This window comes from Grammomys surdaster, unplaced genomic scaffold (assembly GCF_004785775.1).
Source record: "Grammomys surdaster isolate TR1022 unplaced genomic scaffold, NIH_TR_1.0 61, whole genome shotgun sequence".
In the NCBI taxonomy this organism is placed as follows: domain Eukaryota; kingdom Metazoa; phylum Chordata; class Mammalia; order Rodentia; family Muridae; genus Grammomys; species Grammomys surdaster.
The window spans coordinates 2,771,564-2,787,479 of record NW_021604563.1 but is presented as its reverse complement, the minus strand read 5'-3'; positions in this window follow the sequence as shown (position 1 = coordinate 2,787,479).

Here is a 15,916-nt window from a genome sequence, read left to right as displayed (position 1 = left end):
CTACTAAAGTGCCAGCTATCTTTGGTGTCTACAGTTCACACTGATATTCCTGGACTCGATGAAATTTGAGAACAACATAAACATATGCAGTCTGTACAGCTGACCCATGACTTGCTGATGTCTGCTGGCTTTGTTCCTGATGTAAGCAGCATGTGTAGCCACCTGAGGCCATGTTGAGGTCCTTGGACAATGCAGCTGCTGAGATCCATGAATGGGCCATACCTGGTACAGCCCGATGGCCTTGCTGATACCACTGAAGCCCACACTTCATCCAGGCAGCCTCCTGAAGCCATTTTAATGCCTGTGAACAAATCAGAGCTGGCCCCCCTGCCAATGACGAGCTGCCCTTTCATCTTGTGGCAAATCTAAGCTTTCTAAACAAAAATCTAACAACATTATTGTAAAATAAATCTGATGATACAGAAAGTATATTCAATATATACTGGTCGATACTTAATATAAAATATTAAAATGTAAGAACTGGCAGGGAGGTAAAAATAAAGTATATGCAATTTAAGAAATTGTAAATTTTAAATATTAAAAGCTCAAAAAACTTAAAGAAATAATAAGTTTTGCCTTGAGCCATGGGACCACAAATCAAAAATAATTTAAAGCTGGATCAGAATGTTAAATGATATAAGCCTACAACTAGGTAAGCCAAGGGGTTGTACTAGACAAAGTGCTAGTTTAGTGAAAATTAAAAAAGAAGAAATTTTGCACAGTGGTACTCTTTATCACATTTCTCAAAATAAAATAGCAGATACCAATGATGATGGTAAGGCATATTAATGAAGTTGATCTAATTGACATATACAGAGTATTGCCCAATTTTTGACAGGATTCATTTTTATTCAAGTGCACAAAAAGCCTTTATTAAAATAAACCATGGCCTGTTCTATAAAGAAAGTCTTGGTGTATTTCAAAGCATTTAAGTTACATTTCACAACTGAATAAATGTCAATCTGAATACAAAATAATTATTAAAAATCTATTTTTAGAAAGGTAGAAAATTATTTTAAGTAATTAATGGATGAAGAAGAATCAAAATGGGTATATAAACAGTGTGAAATAATTGATAGTTATAAAGTTATGACAAAATGAAGCCTGAATGTCTAAGTAGAAATTTATTTCCTACAGTTCATTGGTTAGAAAAGAGAAAAAGTAAATCCATCAAACTTCTATTTCAAGAAGCTGGATAACAATTACAGCAGCAAGAAGAAAGTAAAGACATGAAGGGAAGTCTGTGAATTAGAAAGCAACCAGAGTGAAAGTACTAAAGTGGGAATTTGTGCCTTAAAAACATTAATATGTATGATGAATCTCTAGAATGCTTGATCAAGAAAATAAAAGGGAGAGCAAGGGGCATCATTATGGATTCTGTAGATATCACAAGACAATGAGAGGTCATTAGAATAACTTTATGCAAATGCCCTTAACAATTTGCCTGAAATAGAGGATTCCTCAAAAACATAAGTTACCATAACTGACAGATGATATTGAAAATCATTATCCCTCAACTACTTTTCTTTTGTAAACTATCTGTATTGGTAGTGTTTCACACACATGTGTCTGCAGGAGAACACACACACATACACACACATAGAATGTTAAATAGCCTCATTAAAATTGTATACAAAATTTTAAGGTAGACAAAATCAATTTTATGAAAATGCTACATAAAATAGAAGATGAAGAATAGCATAACCTATGGGTAGCAAGAGACATGTCAATGGGTAAATACTCTTTGAGTGCATGCCAGATGATATTGGGTTTGTATTTCCTGGCTCACAATGAAAAGAGAGAACTCATTTCTCAAACCTCACTCTGATGTACACATAATTCACACTAATACGCAATAAAGCAAACAATTTAAGAAAGAATAGTGTAATTTTTAAAATCTGATGGGAGTACTATAGGAATAGAAAATTGTGGATCAGTCTGCCCCACTTATCTAGATACAAAATAGTAATGTCTTAATATATTAAATTTATGATTATGTTAAGAGAATAATATAATATGTTCAACTGAAGATTATCTTAATTCCTTATGATTACTATTCAGCTACAGTAAAAAAAATGAGAAATGTGCACACCTCATATGATCACTCTGACTTATGAATACATAATGTTTGAGGAGTTCAGCACCTATTTATCCTAAGAATCCATGCAATTTCAAAAGAGAGGGCAAGTGTCTACTATATAAAGACACATGAGAATTATCTACTGGTGTCTTAGATACTTATCACAACTTGAGAAGTTCAAAACCCCACCAATTTATCATCTTAGTTTCTGAGTTTTGAATCCTTGATGCAATTGGCTAAAATTAAGACATTGCATTTTTTCCCTTTGGTGTCTGGGAAAGAGATCAGTTTACAAAGCTTTTGTAGGCTTTTGGAAGAATTCACATTGTTGTTATTGAAAAACATGTAGGTTCTTCTTTTCTTACTGGTTTTCATTTAAGAGTTGTCATTAGTACCAGGAAACCTCTGTGAAGTACTTGAAAATCATCTACAGGGAGTGGTACACAGAACCCTTCTCATTCTTTGACTATCTATGACCTGTATGCTAATTTTTCTTACATTTTATCTGTCCATATTTATTCAGAGAAAGCATTCTTCTATCAAGGGTTCATATGAGTAGACAGGGGCTAGGCTAATAGCTCTAATTCATAATAGAAAAGTTAATTTACATTTGTAATACCTTTGTCACTATATAACCTGTTACATCTCTGGACTTCAGACAGTTGCTCTTGGTTATCTTTCTAGGACTATTCTGTCTACAGAATAAGTAGTAAGTGGACATAGTTTTGTTTTGTTTCCTCAAGAGTCATTTTAAATGTGAATTGAACTATTTTGTGCCTAAAGCAGACCTTGTGCCTTGTTGACTCTTTCTAGCTTGCTAACTCCTTTAGTCTTCAGCATGGTCAATTCCAGCCTTTCTCTTATACAAGTAAGCCCTGATGATGATCTCTATATGGAATAGCTAGATGAAATCTACTTTCTTTCTCCACAAGCCTCTACAACCTACAATGCCTACACAGACATACTGCAGTCATCACAGTAGGAATACAGGAAATTTGTTTCAGTATGTTTTAAACTGACTTGTAAAATTGACTAGTTATAACCTTTAAGAAATCTGTTGGATTAATGTCCCAGACATAATAAATCCACTTTAACCCACTGACCTATTTCTTACTGCATTGCTGGCCAACTGTTGATTGTGCAAGATTGCTCCAGAAGGCCTTTTGTCATCCTACTGAATTTATGAGACATACAACTATTCACTGGGATTTTCATGTATAATGGTACATATGCCTTTATTTCTTACCATTTTTTAAACCTCTTCCATGTCTTACCTTACTGACTTTATCAAACTTAAGTTTTATCCTGTTTAGGCCACTCATAGAAAGTGCTGTCTTGGAAAGAATTAGCAATTCATCAGACAATAGTCATCAGGATATTTGCTACCATAAAAAAAATAAGTAATGAATCAGACACTTAGGCACTACTATAAAGAAGTATCTTATAAAATGCTTGTTGTAACCATTTCTTAGAATTCTGTCAGTTAGCTAAACTTGATTCACACACAGAGACCCTAAGGCTGATTTAGAAGAAAATCGTGATGTGGAATTCATAAAACTTGCACTAAATTCTCACAGACAATTAGAGCAAAAATTCACACATTTCCATTTAACCCAAGAATAATAAAGGTCTATTTATTCCTACTAATATAATTTAGTATATGGTTTGCAGAGCATCCCCTTCTTAAGGAGAAAAAAAGTGAATTTCTAATGTATGGATAAAAAGTAAGAAAGCTCTTGTTTGTTGTAAATAGCATAAGTATGTATATAGAAAAATGTAAAGAATTCTACTTTCTAGCATCTTTGAAGCAGAATACATTTCTTCAAAAGACAGCATTCATTCAACATTATTCATGGAAATGCAAAATGGTGCAGTCACTGTGGAAAATACTTTGGCAGTTCCTCAAAAGTTAAGCATCGGAAGAGAGAGCGGAAAGATTGTAAAGATAGAAGATCAGAGAGTTTACTGTGAGGCTGTCTCTTAGGAATGACAGAAGCTACACCCATAAAGTCTTACTAATATGACAGCTTAACACAAGAGCTGAATATACATCAACGTACACAAGGGAACTATCATGAAGCATCATATGTAGACAAAGAACTGTAGACATGCTAAGAAATGCTAAGTGTAGAAGAAATAATCTTCTCCAGAGAAGAGAGCAGGATGCAGTAAACTTGCCATACATATAGAGATTATAATATAATAATCTCAAAAGATAAAAGAAAAAGAAGGTAAACATATGATTATCCAGTACTTCTAACCCTGAATATAAATTTAAAATAACTGAAATCAATGACACAAAAAGACAAGTATATACCATCATTCATTTCAATATCTTTCAGATAGCTAAAATGCAGAACAAAATGAAGGAGCCATTAGATGATGAATAAACACAGTATGGTATGCATAGATCCATGATTGAACATTATTCAACTATAAAAATAAATAGAATTTTGGTACATATTAAAACATGCACAAATACTGAAAACATTTTGTTAAAAGTAATAATCCACATATAAAACAACTATTGTGTGAATTCAATTGTATTACATAGCAAGATTCTTTGCAACAAATATCATCTGTGTTGTTAGGAAAACAACAATTCAGTTATCAGGTCATAAGACACAGCTAGATCCACTGGAAAACACTTCACAGATACACCAGCAGTCCAGTTCAGTAGAGAGGATAGCAAACACAAATCAGCAGAGATGGCATGACCTAACAGAGACATCCAGGCCACAGCTGAATTGGCAAGAGTCCACAGGAGGGACAAGAGTCAACAGGAACTCTGCTGTGCCACTCTCAGCAAAGTGAAGATAAAGTAAGTGGCGAGACCAACAAGCTTCACATATCTAGCTTTACCAGAAAGTGAGCCCTATGATTTCTCACAGTCAGCTGACTCCCTCCGAATAGCACGTATCCTCCACAGTTCTTGCCTCACCAAATGTCTTGCCTCAGCATATGAGACTGACTTAGCAAAACTCCAAGTGAGTCTGTCTCAGCTGACATCACTCTGCCAATCAGCCTAAAGTCTGAGAAAGCTTCAAGAAGCTGCAGCACATCACCGGGAGTATTTTGGTGCATTTTTCTCTGTGGAGTCCCTACAAGTAGAGCTCTACTATGCAATATAAGGTTGGCGAATACCTACTTATTGTTATCAAAGAATCCTTCATCATGGGTCCTTTCATGTGCTTTTCATAATTTATAATCCAAAGATGTAAACATATGAAAATTAGTATTTTAGATGAATAAAATTGTATGTTTAGAACTGAGGGGCTGATCCTTTGAACACAGCTACTGGTTGTAATCATCTATGAAGTTCACAATTAAGAAACACAATGATGATATCAAAATTGCCAATTTATTCTATAATATCTTCAGTAAGTTTGTGTTTTGATAATAGACTGAATTCAAAGCTATCTTGGGGTGCACATATACCAGATGTCACAGGTTGTATATATAATGATCTATCCAAAATCAATTCAAATGTGGGTGTTATTCAGGTTTTTTTTTTGTTTGTCATCATTGTCATCATGACAAAGTACCTGGCTTAGACAACTTAAAGCAGAAATCATCATATATTTATACTTATGATCCAGTGGTTATTTTGTTTTCATTCTTATGTGTATATCTGTGTGTGTCTGTGTATGTAAGTGTGTGTGTGTGTGTTTGTGTATGTATGTGTGTGCATCTATGAATGTGTTATGTAACAAAGTGACAGTTCTTGCCTCCTGTTGACCAGGAAGTTAAGAGATACAGGAATGTACCAGCAACAGAGTATACATTCATTTCCAGGAAACTCTGCCTGTGACCAATCTCTTTTACTTAGGATATACTTTTGAGAGGTTAAGTCATTGATTAGACTAGTGTTCTCAGGATCAGTTAGTCACTTCCCAAAACACTGTTAGCTAGCAACCAAGATTTTACCAAGCATTTGTGAGTTGTACTTCATATTGTAGCAGCATGCGTTAGAAACAGAACAATGTTCTTTTCTTTCAAACATTAAGAAATACACATAGGAGGTACATAGGATCTTAGATTGAAAATTTCTCTATTTTAAATATTTTAATTCTTTTAAACTACTGTATAATCACAATAGAACAGTAACAGAACCTTGCCATGAGAATTTTAAGCTGACTTTAAAATTCAGTTAGAAACACAAAAACAAGAAGATTCAAACGAACCCTATGGAGGGAACCAAACCTTGACAATATAAGATATGATACATGTGGATATATTATAAAGCAACAGAAACCAAGGCAGTGATATAGTGGAAAAAAGCATGGAAGCATAGACAAATGGATAAGACAAAAGAGTCAAGAAAGAGACTTATGTATAAACAGTCTTATGGTTTAAGACAAAAGGGATATTATAATACAACAAAGAAAACATGTCATTTAAAAACTGTTCTTGGTCATTTCGACATCCAGATGGAAAATATCACTGACAATGCTTGTGAGGATCAAGCCATATGCTAGGGATCTATAGGGAATTTCTGAAGTAGTTCCACAGAGACCTATGTTTGAATCTCCAGGGTCTGTTACTCCAAACAAGATGCCATATGATGTAGAGTTTAACAGACTTGTCTTGTTTCCTTACAGGGCCTCATCCCCTGTGAATACACTCATCATGGTCCTAGATTCATTTTGAGTTATTGCAGCTACTGTGCTTCACCAGAGCATGGGCCTAGAACTCTTAGCATAATTCAAAAATAATGAAGTAGAAACTATCGTTTGCCAGATATAGTATTAAATAATATTCACATATGTGAACAAACTAATAAGTATTTTAAGTAAAAAATGTTGTCAATTTCACAGGATCTAGAGTCATCTAAGACATAAGCCTCTGGGAATCCTTTGAGGGATTATCTACATTAATTTAAACTCTGGACGTGTCTGTGAGGGATATATCTAGATTAGGTTAATTGAGATGGGAAACACACTCTAACTTGCAGCCCCAATAAATTGAGCAAGTGATCTGAGTCCTCTTCTTTACTGCTGTTTCCTTACTGACTGCAGACACAATATGGCCAGCTGCCAGAAGCTCTTGCCACCAAGACTTCCCTTCCACGGTAGACTATACCACAGAATCATGAGCCAAAATTAATCTTTCTTTCCATAAATTGTTTTATAATAGGCATTTGGTCACAGCAAGAAGGTAAGTGACTAATGCAGAAAATCGATACTGAGAAATGGGGCCATTGTTAAGATAAATCTGAAAACATGTTTCTTAGACCTTTGGAAAGAGTTTGTAGAAAGAATGTTCAACACTTCAGAAATTTTGGCTTCAAAATATCTCTAATTTTTAAAGCAAAACATAATGGGACATTTTCATGGGACAATAGAGGATAATGTACATCTATACTGTGCAGATTTAGCTCATGAAGTTTTTGAATGTGATATGTATGTTATTATGGGACTAGAGACCCTTCCTGATAGATTCTGGCAGAGACTATGGCAGTTTTCTGAAAATTTGAATGAGGCTAAATTTAAAATTAATTGAATAGTGTGGTGACAGGTATAATTTCCTTGATTTTTTTCTCCATCTTTTTTTCATTTGTGTATACGAAGGCTAGTGACTTGTGTGTGTGTGTGTGTGTGTATGTGTGTGTGTGTGTGTGTGTCGGTGTGTCGGTGTGTGTATGTGTGTTTAATTTGTACCCTGCTACTTACTTAAAATTGTTTTTAACTACTTTATTTTCCTGTTGAAGTATTTATCCTCATTTATGTATCATCAGCAAAAATAGATACTTTGTTTTTTCTTATTCTTAAGCTGTTTGTATCCATCAGTTGTCTTATTGTTTGAGTTAATATATTAAGTATTATATGATGTAGGTATGGAGAGGGTGGAAGTGTTCCTCTGTAGGAAGAGATCTTGTCTTCAAAAAATATTCTTAGTTTCTCTCCATTTGATGTTGGCTCTGGGCTTGGTGTAAACTGCCTTTTTTATGTTGAGATCTCTCCCTTGTATTACTAGTCTCCCCATTACTTTCATCATGACTAGCTTTTGGATTTTGTCAAAGGCTTTGTTTATATCTAATGAGAAGAACATTTGTTTTGTATTTCAGTATGTTTATATAGTAAGTCTCATGTATCCATTTACAAATGTTGAATTATTCTTGCATCTCTGGGGTGAATCCTGAATAATCATGTTGGATGATCTTTGATTATAAGGTTTGCATATATTTTATTGAGAATTTTTGAATGTATATTTATGAGTGTAGTTGGACTACAATTTTATTAATCTTTTGGGTTTTGTGTAGTTTTCATATCAGGTAATTATGACTATATAAAATGAATTAAGAAATGTTCCTTCTGCTTCTGTTTTGCTGATGTAGCAGAATATACAGCCCATACCTAAGGGATTGTTTTGATTATGATAATTGATGTGGTGACCTACTGGAACTATTAGGTCAATAAAAAGGAGTAAGAAGCTGGACAATAGCATTTGCTGTTGTCATCTTCCGAGTGTGATTGGTTGACCAGCTGCCTCTAGGACCTGGTGTCATGTTTTCCCCACTATGATAGGTTTTACCTTCCAACTGTGAGCAAAGATAAGACCTTTTTCCCTATAAATTTCTTCTTCTCAGATGCTTGGTCACAGCAACTGGAGAAGTAACTCATACAACATTTGGGTCCTTATCAACTATAATTGATGCAAGGCTATATTTTCTTAAAAAACTTCCACATAAACAGCATGGCATTTAAGAATAGGATTTGCTAATTTAATTTTAGTTTTTGAAAAATCATAAAATAAAATTAGTAAATGTACTGGTTGCTTTGTAAACTATAATTATATTACATGGAATATATTAATTTTATTAACTGGGTCTTATTTTAACAAAATTAATAAATATTTTGAATTTTTCTCAGTATGATTTAATTAAACTAAATATTAATAGTTACTGCACATATAAACAAAGGCTGTTTGCATTGATAACTGCTTTTCAACTGTGCAGTATTATTGAAAATGAATCATATGAAAATCATTATTAGAGAAATTCTATTTCAAATGAACTAACATGTAACAATACATATCAACATTAAACTACTTTTAAAGGAAAATGAGGAGCATGATTATGCCTTTGGAGGAAGCACAATCTTCTTACCTTAAAATGTAACAACTTTGAACAGAAAAAATGACCCATGAGAATATATTTAAAGTAACTTTTCTTCATCACAACTATTTTAAAAATTAAGAAGATAAGAACATTCTTAATGATATACATCTAACATATTAACTCCACCTACAGTGTTTGAAGAGATTCTACTGTTTAATGAGGAAAGAAACAGAAAATAGTCACAGCAAAAGCCTTGAAACAAATCATTACTTTATACCACCATTACTTTTTACAGCTATGTCTTTCATGGGCTCTTAACTAAGTTAACATTTTCTATTTTATCTGGATAATCATGTTTTCAAAATATATTTTAAAACATGATCTGAAACATACTTCCATCCATATCATATGGTCCACTTATGAAAATGGAAGAATTATTTTTCCCTATTCTGTGGTAGTGTTCAATCAACTGAGAATTATGCCACATTTGATGTCTCACTCTAACTAATTATTACACATTCTAATTGCTTTTGCTTATCTGCAGCCCTGGAAGGTTGTTGCTATTTCTGTACTTTGAATGTCATTCCTGTTTGAGGTTATGTTTGCTTTTCTTTAAATCATGCCCTAACAAAGTGTAAGGTGAAAATTCACAGCATGTTTTCTCTGGGGAAAAAAGGAAGGAGGGAGTGACACTGCAAACAAGATACTGCAAAGCCAACCTTGACATCATTGCTGATTCTAAGACAACCAGTTTTAAGAGAATCCTGAGATCTCAGAGTCTATCAGTGAGTAGAGAATTACCCACATCAGGTCCACAGAGCATGATGTTTGAACCCAGAACAACTTACTACTTAGACTATTACCAGAAATGTTTTATTTTATACTTTTATTTAATTCTTGTGGCCTCTCTTTAAAATGCTGGGTTTTAGTCAATAATGTTTTAATCTGTCCTCCAGTTGAGTGTAATGTACAGTCTAGTTTCAAAATGGTTTGTAAAGAAAATTATGTTGAGAGATATAGGTGCAAAGGTATCACAGAGAAGATGCCTAAGCATAGTTAAATAGTGATGGAGAGTCTGTACTGAAGAAATGTATTGAAAATATAGTAATAAAAGTGAAATTTCACTAGATAATGTTCTTCAGCAGGCATGAGGCAATGAAATTAAATCACAGTTCAAAGCAGAGGGTTATGCATGCATTGTAATAAAAGTGAAAAGGAAAATGATAGATTCAGATAATAATTTATAAAATTATTAAGTACATTTTATATGCCAGATATCAATCTCAAATATTCACAAGGATGTATTCTTGTATTGTTTCAACAACCTCTATAAAACTATTATTTATCCCTGACCGACTGATGAAGAGTTAGAAGTACAGAGGTTAAATTACATTCCCTAAAATTGCAGATAACACATGACAGTTGCTAGACTTAGGACATAGGCAATTTTCTCATATAAAAGATATTTTTGTATTATTTGTTATTATTTTATTTTATTTTGAGTCAGGGCCTTAGGGGATAACTCCTGCTGGTCTGTAATTCACTATGTATACAAGGCTAACTTTGAACTTGGAGTTTGTTTTATTAGCCTTTGCCTAATACTTGACTAGAGTCAATATTTTTAACAAATGTACTTTGATACAAATTTGATTCATGTATATTTATTTATCACATGTATCTATTCTTATTTTTTGTCTCAATATGGAGTCTCATGTAGCTCAGGTAAACCTTAAATTTGTTTTGCTACTGAGGGTGACCTTAAAATCCATTTTCATAGATCTACTTCCTGAATGATAGAATTATGTCCAACTATGAAGTACTTTGCTACTTAATTTTTTTAGGAGATAGGATTTCTCTTCATAGCTTATGTTGCCTAGACATCACAATGTGTCTGAGATTGGATTTGATCTTGTGATAATTCTCCTTTAGCACCTTATGTATGGGATTATAGAATGTATCATGTTTTTACATGGAATGTACATACATTTAGAGAATTCTTCATGAGTAGCCTGTATTGTCCCCAAGAAATCTGTTGAGAGTGAGTCAGGAGGAGATCAGATCAAACACAATGGAGATAATTAAAAAAATGAGCATTATAAGACATGAGAGGATAAGCAAAGAACAATAAAATTTATAATGATAAATTGGCCACAGGAGGCAAAAGACAATTGAATTTAATGACTGATTTTTAGTCCTTCCCAAATCTTATTCCTACTGTTACTTCTGGTGGTGACCAGCTGTTTACAGTCAAGGAAGCACCAGAACAGTGCATATTTGGTGTTATATGGGGTATAGATTTTGCCAGGAAGTTACAAAACAAAATAGAAAGGTGTGATATTTTCTAGACTGTCACAAATGGCAAGGATGTAAGGCAATGTGGATTTAGGTAAAAGTTAAAGTGAAATTACATTGTCAAGAAAGTTAGAAAAGGCGGTGGTGGCGCACGCCTTTAATCCCAGCACTTGGGAGGCAGAGGCAAGCAGATTCCTGAGTTCGAGGCCAGCCTGGTCTACAGAGTGAGTTCCAGGGCAGCCAGGGCTATACAGAGAAACCCTGTCTCGAAAATCCAAGAAAAAAAAAAAAGAAAAAAAGTTAGAAAAGGAAAATACACATATTCTGTCATCCATTTTCAATTTTGTGTTCTCTGGAAAATCTTTAGCTATACACATCAATATTTTACATCATTTAAGCATACCATGTCTTCAATTTTGTCCTGTTTCTTCACTTAGGAGTCACTTTTTTCATTTGTTGTACTCTGTGTTTATCAATTTTAGTGGATGATTTAGCATCTGATATGGCATAACATACCTGATCCTTCCTCTATGTGGCCTCCATTTTTAAATTTTTTATCTGTGAGTACATAGATATTTCTAGATAGTATTTTCTCATTTTTTAATAGCATTCTTAAAGTAATTCCACTAGTGAAGTTATTAAAAGAAAGGATATGTGTAGTTATGTTACCTGATATGTTGACATTGCTATTCAGAATAACTATTCCAAAAAAGTGAGACAATTCCAGTTTCTCTACATACTCTTATTAATAGAATTTTGAAAAATGTAGTGGAAATTATTTTCTAGTTTATGTAAATAAGAATCATCCTTTGCCCTTATTGCATTTGTTACTTTTATTTTTAATAAGTTCAGTAAGATTGCATGTGGTAATGTGTCATATAGTTCAATTGGATTGAAATATATTTTCATATATTTTAATTTGTACTAGTTTATCATGAGTGGTGTTGTTATTTTAATAATTTTATATAAAATTAACATGAGTAGAATTGTTATTTTAATAAATTTATATGAAATTAATCGACAATAGAATCCTTTCCTTCAGATATCACAAACATAATAGATTCATGAAAAATGAAAGATAAATTTCGAGCACTTCTAAATCATTGTTTTTATGACTTTGGAAATATTCACATATTAGTTTGTTATACACATATGGCAGAAGAGAAATATTTTGCAATGTTAAATAATTCATATATTTTTTTAAAATTGAAAGTATGGAGCTATCATCATGATACACATTAAATGTGACATTGATTTATGTTAAATAATGGAATCGGGAATACCTTATTCATAAGGGCAGGCAATAATATATATTTATAAATGTCTGATAAAATTTAAATTTTATCTCAAAATTGATTTTAAATTTCAGTGGGTATTGGATACAATAAAATGTGAATATCTGAAATGCCAAGTTATGTTGCAACTATATGCAAGTGCTAAACCTACTTTTAACTTTATATATTTCCTTCTTATTGATGGTTGATGAAAAAATACCAAATTTTGTTGACGTTAAACACACCAACATTCTTTAGGTAATAAATATCAGTAAACAACATATATAAAGGAATTATAAATAAATAATGATTTTTACTGAAATAAAAGCAAGTTTATAATGTGGGCTAAAGTGCAACTTATATATTATGAATATATAACCTGCTGAGTTATCTTGCTGGCTCCTACTACGTATGATTACTAATGTAAATATCACTGAGTAGGAATCTGTAATAATTGGTCAGATTTGAAATATTGACATGTTGCCAATCTTTAGCCATATAAAATGTACAGCTTCATATATATTAAAATCTTGTTGCTATGATTATATTTTGTTATTTTGGTTTAAGATTTATAAATAATTATACATATGAATGTAGACACTTATATTTAATTATTCTTCAGGCCCTGTAAATGCGAATCATGAGCCAATATATAGTAGTTGTCTAAGAGAATTGTTAAATATACAAATGAGATTCCAATTTAAATGAAAATAAAAACTTAACACATTTGTAAAAATCTTCTGAGTTTTAACTATTTATATCAAATCCATTACTCAGAGTAGTCTTTTTTAATGTGCCAGATAACTAAAAGAAAACTTCCAGCTAGATGTAGTGACACCCTGGAATAATCTTGAGAGACAGAGGCAGGAAGATCACTGATGAAGGCAGCTTGGTGTACATAATGAGTTCTAAGCTAGCCATAGTTACATATTCTGTTTCAAAAGGAAAAAGAAAAAAAAAGTTGGCACAAATACACACTGCATTAAAACTTTCATAAAATGTATTTAGTGGAAACCCAAACACTTTATATATACATACATATACATATACATATACATATACATATACATATACATATACATATACATATACATATACATACATACATATATATATAATCACCATAACAGATAACAGTCTGGTAGAACAGAATCTGAGATACTATAATTGTTATGGCTTATGCTACTTTTATTCACTGTTAGGATACATGTAAGAATTAATTCTCTTGCTGGGCAGTGGTGGCGCATGCCTTTAATCCCAGCACTTTGGAAGCATGAGCAGGCGGATTTCTGATTTCGAAGCCAGCCTGGTCTACAGAGTGACAGCCAGGACTACACAGAAAAACCCTGTCTCAAAACAAAACAAAACAAAACAAAAAAAGAATTAATTCTCTTATTTTAAATGTGTACTATTCACTTCTAGAAAAGTGGATTTGAAACCACACATATTAAAAGGAACAGACTACATTTGTAAAGGAGAAAAAAGCAGCACCTGTCTTAGAGGTTCTCCAAGATGACTGGGTAGAACTCTGATTATAGAGCCTCAGAATGCTACAGACGAAGAGCCAAATTATCTTACAATATTTTCAATCTCTTTAACTGGCATTTTTGCCAAACTATGCTTTTGTCTTAATACCCTTGTGACTATCAGAAACCTTTAAAATGCACTAAGAGATTAGTAGATTCTACCCATCCAAAATCTAAGAATGTCATCCAATAAGTATCCAAGATCCAGAGATGATATTTTTTACAGCATTTCTAGAGCCCACCTACCTGAATTTTCCACCAGTGTGTTTAAAAAAGTACCCCCCCATTTTTTTTTACTTTCTTTGCTTCTATGACTATTGAAACTATATGCAGCTGTATTCCCAGGTCCTGGTCATTCATATTTACAACAGAAATACTCTATCATCTTTTATTCATTTTTATGTTATGCATTGACACATGTGACATAATGTTTTATGTCTTCACTCCATGACATTTCTTAGCATTCACACTTTTCGTTTATGTGCAATTCGTTGCAAAATAAAATCCCCAATTTGAGGCAGTTTTGCATTTTGAACAGCTGCTTTGTGACTTTTCCTGGGGATTCTATTTCCAGTTACCCTAGATAGAAAGGGCAATGGCAGACCAAAGCAATCATTCTATCTGAGTCTAGATTGATCAGACATTGAGTCCAACAAAGGTTATTTACAAGAGCATTGGCAAATAACAGAAATCCATATCTCAAAGAAAGCTCTTCCATTTCTACTTCTATAGGAAATGTACATGGGCTTAATCATGGGAGAGTCTCATGTAGGTGATCACAGCTGTTTTGGTTTCTGGACGGCAATAGCAATATAATGTTCAGAAGACAGACTTCTATAACATTTTGTCTTTATAGTTTTTCTAGAGATTTAGCAACACTGAACAAAGTAATCACAAACACACACACACACACACAAATTATTCTTGTTAAACAACAAGCTTATCAAGAATTTTAACACTTTTCTGTTAAATCACAATTCATCATTCCAAATAAAATAGCGTTCTGATAAATAAATTTAGATTTTGTGAGACCTCCAAAAGCCTATATAGATTTTGAGATCCTATTTAAGAAAAAGTATCTGTCACAAATGCGCCAATTAATTAGAAAAGGTAATATTTATTCAGAATAACAAAATTACCTATTAAAATTATTTTTTAAAAAACTCAGTCAAATATGAGAAAATTCAGGACACAGAAGCAAAAATTTATTATCAGGCAAATATATAAATTATGTTTCATATAATTACAGTCTCACGAAAATGAAAATTATTTTACATGATTTTCTATAGAAGGCAAGTTTGTATTTATTACCATACAACTACTCTTTCTTAGCTTAAAATTTTTTACTAATTTAGAATGTTGATTTTCTGTTTCATCATTCATTATCAAAATGGTATTAAATTTAATAATTATTACTAAACTAGGAAAACTTTCATCACATTTTTGCCATTTGTCAAGTGTGTTTCAAGTTATACTGTCCTCTCACAAGTGTTAAACAATCTTAGAATAGACAGACTATGTCCTATTTGTCATCAGTGTCATAATGTTATTGAAGAATGTTTGCATTATGTTATTTTTACCACTGTCAGTAAGGCACATAAAGTTAGTGAGAAATTGAATGTTAACTGCTTTCCCAATGTAGTCACATGATTCATTCCTCAATAATCACATTCTTAGTGAGTTT